The sequence below is a fragment of the Amphibalanus amphitrite genome, unplaced genomic scaffold (genome assembly GCF_019059575.1).
Source record: "Amphibalanus amphitrite isolate SeventyFive unplaced genomic scaffold, NRLGWU_Aamphi_draft 000741F_arrow, whole genome shotgun sequence".
Classification (NCBI taxonomy): Eukaryota; Metazoa; Arthropoda; class Thecostraca; order Balanomorpha; family Balanidae; genus Amphibalanus; species Amphibalanus amphitrite.
The window spans coordinates 287,072-294,442 of NW_024882235.1; positions in this window are offsets into that span (position 1 = coordinate 287,072).

Sequence of the window (7,371 nt, forward strand, 5' to 3'; positions counted from 1 at the left end):
TGGCAGATTGCGCTCAGCCAGTTATCACTCAACTGAGTTGAATTACGAATTATTGAATACATATTGTACAGATTTGGCGCTTTTCTACGTCTTGGGTAAAACAATCAAAGCCGAATTCATGCCGAATGACCTTAAAAGGATTATCAATACCGCATAAGCATCCACCTGACGCTGGAATTCTCCGACCATCTTGACCACACATTGGCAGAAACAGACTCACTTCTATCGCTAAGTTGCGTATACCTATAATGAATAATGGTGGATTACATAATTGTATAATGTATTCCATGCAATACGTCTCTGCAGCATCCTACATCTCCTTTCTCTGAATACAGAAATTATTTGAGATGATTGTGGGTTTCAGCATGAGCAGACAGCCGGCAGCACCTCCAGTTCGGTTCCAGAGCAGCCCTCCTCCGGTCCGGCCCTCCCGTTGACCTCTGTCAGTCCATGGTCATTATACCGAGATAATCCAACCGGCGCTAATCGATTAGGAAACCGATGATGAATGACACTCTGTGGCCTGGGCCGGACACCTCGGCTGCCACTCTCGAACACTGGCGTCCCCACCGGACCCCGCCGGACCCGCGGACCCGCGGACGTGTCCCGCTGGGAAACCATCTCGGCGGCGACGATTGAGTAACTCCTGATAAATGGATCGTCACCGCGTCAGAGCTGCACGGCCGCTCATGGGGACCGGTGTGGGCGCATCGAGTATGAAACTGGGCTTTGGAGGGACGCAGGTAATCAGGTCACCACTGACGCAACTCACGCGTGAGCCCATATGTTAAAATTAGTCACGTCAGTCACTGAATAAGAAATACGTACTGAAAACAAAGGCAGAGAGAAGCGGTCAATGTTCGTAAATAACAGCCGCTGAAAGGCTGCAGATTGTGCCCATTAGCAACTAATGCAGAGACCGTGGCCCGAAATCATCTGCACTTCATCGGTCGGCCATTGTTAGGGCCGGTTGTTTGGTGCGGGCGGTATTCGGCGCTCACCGTCTCTGGTCATTTCGCACATCATCAACATGTGCACCGGGCCGCCGCAGCTTACACAGCGAACGCTCCGTCTGACAGGCGCCCAATCAAACACACCCTGACAAAGCGACTGGGGCCTCCGCAGAGCCGAGAGTGGGATGCAAGAGAAACGTAACAATCCCCGCGTCACTGCATGCACTCGGCGTGGCAGTCGTGGTCCGCCCTGCCCCGTCCCGCCTGCCCCGCCGTGCTCCAGTTCGCCGCCCCGCTCGACCAGCGCATGGCGGGACACTGGACACCGGGCGGCGTGCATACCGCCGTCATCACTAACGAGCGCCGCCCTGACGCCAATCACGGCCGCCATTGTGCCGCGTCCAGTCGCGCCGCCCTCCGTGTCGTGCACATGGTGCAATGCATGACGGCCGCGGCGGCCCTGCCCGGTACCGGCGGGCGCGGTCATCTCCGTCCTGTGTCAGCTCACCCCGGCAGCGGGCGGCGCGGCGGCGCGCCCACCGGCCGTCGATCTGGGTCAGACGCTGGGTCGTGACCGGCCGCTCGGGGGGTCGGCCGGTCGACAGGGGCTGAGCGCGGACCACCGCCGAGGCGGGGAGTCGCCGCGCGCTGTCACTGGCACGTGTCGGTCCCTGTCGTGGCCGGTCAGTCACAGAGGGCCGGCCGAGGGGCGCCGAGGTCGGCCGGGTCAGCGGGGCGCCGGGTCAGGGCGGCCAGACGGGGCTAAAGGGCTGGCACGAGCGCAACGTGACCCGTCACCCGCCGCTGAGCTGGCCTGGCGCCCAGACGGGCACCACACCGGCGGGACACATATAGGCAGTAGGTATGTACCTATAACACATGATTAATGGGTTACTCAAGCCTCTGACACTCGATTTGAAATGACTTTGGAATGATTTTGTTTCAAAATCACCTTATCTGAAACGAGGACAGCACCGCAAGTCGCACATAGTTTGTTAAGATACCGGAGCAATTACCATTGTCAAACGCTCACGCAAAGCACAGACTTTGGAGCAGTTTAAGCTCTGGGTCAAGATGTCCGTTGCTTAAGCCCATTATCTATAAGTTATGGAACGCGTACAGTTCATTATTAAGGCAAAGATGCCGCCTTGCTAATGTAAAATTACGGCCAGAATTTCCAGTCGTCTATACCAGTGAGATGGTCAAATGAGCGATTGAAAATTAACCGCGGTTTCTTCCAGAAATCGGTGATTTAACCCTCGCGGGCCCGGGGGGGCGTTTTTCGCCCCCCCCCCCCTGGCGAATATTTGCGATAGCTCCCGAACGCTTAGGGATAGGAAGGCGAAACTTTCAGTACCTTTTCTCCCATCAATTTGACATCTTCTGAAGTAAAAAATTTGGACCTAGCCCCCTTGATGACGTCACAAGGTCCATTTTTCTAGACCCCTGCACGGCAAACTTCGGCGTCACAGACGCAAACTTCAAATAGCTGCTAAAAATAGAGTTTTAGAGATAAAGACAAATTACGAGCACGGTTGTGTAGCGTTTGACCTAGAGAAAAATAGAAAAATAGTTTTGGTGACCTGAGGTCAGAGGTCAGGTCAACGACCCCGAAATGTGCTTTTAGTTTTTCGCAAATAACTTCGACAAAAATGGTCCTAGAGCTACGGCAGTGGTACCATCGCATTCGCCTTGTCAAGCCGCGTCGAATGATATATATTTTGTTCGGAAAAGGTCAAATTTTATGTTGACCTCATGTGACCTCGAATGACCTCTGGTTGACCTTGACACATGAAAGGTCATTTATGATGGATTTGTACCCGCTGATCATGAATCTGGCATCTATTTTCCTCTAAGCCTTCATTTAGAGCTTCCGGTGTGCAAAATTGTCTTATTTATTATTACTAACTTGAATCAGTGAAATAGCCTCTAGCAGGGATACTCTTCTGTGACCTTGACCTTTGAGCAGCCTTGTATCGTAAGATGAACCATAAATAGGGAACTGATAAGCCTCAAAACATTTCAAAACATCTTGGAAGTTAGCACGCAAGATATGCGAAAAAGTGCCAAGTTTGAGGTCAATTTTGAGCATGACCTTGACCTTGACCTTTCACTTTGAGCACATTTTCAGAATCCTCAGATTCTCTTCTTTCGTTTGACAGCCAATTTTGCCGGTTTGATGCAGCCTGCCGTCCTCTAGAAGGCTTACTTTGAGATCACTACACATGTGGCGGTTTTTGCCTTTGACCTTGACCTCTGACCTTGAAAATTGACCTGAGGTCAAAAATTTTAGGTGCATTAGAATCGTCTCGTAAGGACCTTTCGTTTGGTATCGCTTTTGTTTCCGTAGCTCCCTTATTTACGGAGTTAGACAGTGGGGGGCGAAAAACGCCCCCCCCCCCCCCGGGCTGCGGTGGTTGGGATTACCCCCCGGGCCCGGCCGGGTTAAGATGGTATCCTGCAGTCACTGCCCCGGTGAGATCAGATGGGCAAGCTTGTCACCCTATACCAAAAGACTCAAGGTCGCGTCAGTTTGACGGCGCGGTGGATTGCACCTTGCACAACGTTCGGGATTCGATCACACTGATCAACTTCAAATGAAAGAAGCCGCTCGAGGGGTTTATTGGTGTTTATTGGCGCTTTGCAACATTTCGACGAAAATGACGACAGAAAGTTGATTTTCTTGTTATGTCTGGGTCCTTGTGATCAACAAGTTTCCAAGGTAAGACAAGTTGTTAAAACATAGAATCGAGCACGGACCAGAGGAACATGAAGTGATGTCAACAGCTTTGATTTGATAGCTGGCGAGCGTTTTGTCTCACGATGGTAACAACTAATAGTACACCTGTAAGTTGTAACGTAGCGGAGTTACCGGAGCACAAAACACGAATCCTTATCTCATGAAGGTGTAAACAGATGTTCACCGCTAACTAACGTGGGTTCGTCTAAACGGTCGACATTGTTAGACGCCACGTTCGTCGAACTTGGAGCGCCGTTTGACGCCGCTCGTGCCTCCGCCTCCGTGCCGTGGGACCGTGTTGGACCGCTCGTGACCCCGGCCCACCCGACCGGCCAACACCTCGCGGCCGGCTCTGATTAGCTCAGGGTGCGCCAAACAACAATTACACCACCCGCCCAAGGTCAGTCGAGCTGCACAGGAAGGCGCCAGACGCGATTACGGCCGCCAGCGCGCGCTGACCAGAGCGTGGGAAGTGCGGCGGCCGGCTCGTGGGGCCCTCAATAAATGTCTAATGAAGTCGCCGGACGGGTCGTGGGCCGGGTCGGTGCACCTCCGGCAGTGCACGGCGCCGCGGTGATACCCCGCACCGAGTCCAGCGCTGCACGCGGCTCGGCTGCTGGCCGGGTGTTGTCCTGGAGTACTGTCCGCGGCTCGGTCAGACCGGGCCGGCTAGTAACCGCTGTGGGTGGCCCGGTTGAGCGTCCATGCAGCCAGCAGCGGTCCCGAAAATGAGCCACAGGTGGTTGGGGCTGAGCCCCGCTAGAACAGCTAGACGCTGCGGTCTGCGAGTCATCAGCCACCAGGGCCCCCATGTCGCGGTCCTGGGCCGCGTATTGTGCAACAGACAGAGCTGAAATCCGTAGCGACGATGATGGCCCGATAAGCATGAGCCGCGCACGACCTGCGGATTTCACGGGGAACTGTGCGTGCTCAAAGGATCACGCGGATACGCAGGGCACGTGCAATATTCGTGCAACGCAAATGACAGGGACATATGGCGGCATGTGTATACGGTCGGCGTGATCTCGGCATAGCGGCTTCACGGCCAAAAGCGCCGAACTCTTGACAAAGGCCGACGCAGTTCCGCCGGACGGAAGTGAGATTCGTGCAGCGGCAGTGACAGCCTCACTTTTCAAACGGTTTTACCGCAGAAGTACGCAGCTGATACCGATCAAACTTAAAGGCACCAATCGATCAATCGAGGACTAAGTGCTGATTGACTGGACAAGGAAATGTGTTCATTCATAACGATAATAAGCTTAAGAACCTTTACCTTGAATCATTGTATAATGTGATCGTCAGGACTTCTTAGAAGCTGGAGCTGCCACGAGTGCCACGAGCTTGCTTCTACCGTCCTAGATTTTCCTATAGCAGTAGAGAACATCCGGACCTGACGTCCGCATGTTCGATTGTTGAGGCATATATAGTGATGTGGCGAAGTCAGTGCTAGGAAACATTTATATAATATATAATGTACTATTTTTAATGGCACTTTAGCTATATGGGTATCAAAGCTTCATTTCATCGAACAATTTTTTAACGTTGTTAGAAGAAACCTCTGTTCAACTTGATTTTCTTACGTCTCTCTCTCTCTCTCTCTCTCTCTCTCTCTCTCTCTCTCTCTCTCTCTCTCTCTCTCTCTCTCTCTCTCTCTCTCTCTCTCTCTCTCTCTCTCTCTCTCTCTCTCTCTCTCTCTCTCTCTCTCTCTCTCTCTCTTTCTCCCTCTCTCTCTCTCTCTCTCTCTCTCGCTCTCTCTTTCCCTTGCGTATAAGCAATAATAATGCTGTGGTTACGAGCGCGTGCGCCCGTCCCCGATCACCCACGGGGCCACATAACGCTGACGCTGCAGCACTTCTCACCCATCACCTCACCACGACAGAGGATCAATGTGCCATCCATCTTCCGCCTAAATGGGGTCAAATGAGCGCGTCCCATGTCAATGGCGGGGTCGCGAGCTGTTGATTTTGCCGCGGATTCTGTCCGGTCGGTCGCGCGACTCAAATCGATGCCACACTGACCCACTAAGCAGTCAACACGGAACGCTGCATTCAGCACTGATTATCGGCTGGCCAACAACAAAAGGAAGGCGGACGGGAAGTCGACAGATCTCCACAGATGGCGTCAGGAGATAGAATCAGAACAAATTCCAACCGACCATAGGCCGTGAAGCAGGGATGCGGAGCCGGAGCCGGAGCCGGAGCCGCCGGAGCCGGCATATTTTGCCCGGAGCCGGAGCCGGAGCCGGAGCCGTGAAACAATATAGCCCGGAGCCGGAGCCGGAGCCGGAGCCGTCAAAAAAGGGGGCAACTCCGGCTCCTTTTCTTAAGAGGAAACAATTATTTACCTAGTTCGGCTTGACAGTACAAGGCGTAAAACAATGTGGTATTCAAAATAGCCTTGTTATACAAATACAGAAGCAACGTGTACCAATCCTATTGCCTTTTTTCTTCCACCCGTATTTAAAGGGACCCTCCCACCTTATCATTAGATTTGAGTTGAGATAGCCAAAATGGGGTCCCTGGCTCACAATTACCGGTTTCGGCACTCACAACATCGAGAAATGCCTTAAATCTGAAATATTGAATTTCAAAATTGCAGCATTTTGATTCAGAGGGGCTAATGCATAGGAATACCCCTCTGAATGTGTGACGTCAGCGCAGATATCTAACGATTTTTAAATGTTTGACTAAAACGTTTTGTAGCACGCGGTGGTATATGCTGCTTTGCGCGCAACAAATGCCGCACTTTCAAATAAAGTCGCTATAGGAACAGCGGAGATCCCAAAAAGTAAACAAAAGTAAAAGTCTAATATCTTGAAAACCGGTGAATATTTTCCGATGAAATTTGGTTGATATTCGTTTTTGCTCTTTCTGAACCGAGCGACATCACTTTCATGCCAATTCATTAACTTTTTTGAAGGTGGGAGAGTCCCTTTAAGTGATCGCATAGGGGATGTACTGAGTAGAAGCCGGAGCCGGAGCCGCCGGAGCCGGATCATTTAACTCGGAGCCGGAGCCGGAGCCGCCATGACATTTCATCCGGAGCCGGAGCCGGAGCCGATTTTTTTTCTCCGGAGCCGGAGCCGGAGCCGGAGCCGTCTGAAATTTCCACGACTCCGCATCCCTGCCGTGAAGTTACACGAACAAAGGGCACGCGGGTTATGGATTGGGGAGACAGTACCTAACATTCGTGGTCAAAGCCGAACATTACTTACAGCAAAACACTGCACCACTAGTTCAATCCAAAAAGTACATAAATGACGAAGCAATTGCAAAGCTATTGACGAAAAAATGATTAAATCTATGAGTTGCAGGACACAATACTCGCCATTGAGTTACAATTGAAAACGTTTTGGTGACTATGCTATGCTATTATAAAGTCTCAGCATATTTGCGTTCATGCCTGGTGGTTTTTGTCCATTGCAGGGTTGTTTATTCATGCAATCCCCGTGTCTAGTAGCAGCAGCAAATTGCTATTGTTAGTAAACAAGATGCAATTATCAGGGAAGTAGGTAATCATCGCATGACTTCTTCAAGCAAGAACATCGGACATTTAGCAAATGTGATCACGAGATTCGTTGTCACGCGATGCATGCAGCTGCATAATGAAGTGGACAAACACTGTAATGTAGTTTTATAAATACTTGCCTGATGATCGTGGAACGTAGATCTGACGATT